This window comes from Camelina sativa, chromosome 14, assembly GCF_030686135.1.
Source record: "Camelina sativa cultivar CO46 ecotype springtype chromosome 14, ASM3068613v1".
NCBI classification, from domain to species: domain Eukaryota; kingdom Viridiplantae; phylum Streptophyta; class Magnoliopsida; order Brassicales; family Brassicaceae; genus Camelina; species Camelina sativa.
In genome coordinates this window covers 21,619,323-21,619,544 of record NC_141893.1, presented here as the reverse complement: position 1 = coordinate 21,619,544, position 222 = coordinate 21,619,323, and positions in this window count along the sequence as shown.

Below are 222 nucleotides of genomic sequence, written 5' to 3'. Positions count from 1 at the left end.
CCTTTAACATTCATTAATCAAGAACATGAATCAATTCTATGCAATGCTTAAACTCATTTGGCTTGGCAGTAAAAGGTTTAGAGACAATGATGGTCTCTTTTTAGAGTAGGGCTTATCAATATCAAGGTTCTCTCATAAAAAATGGATTGAGCTTTAGAAGAATGCTAAAGGTAAGAACACTTAGACACATACAAGAACAAAACCTTGTCTACCCAAAGGCTC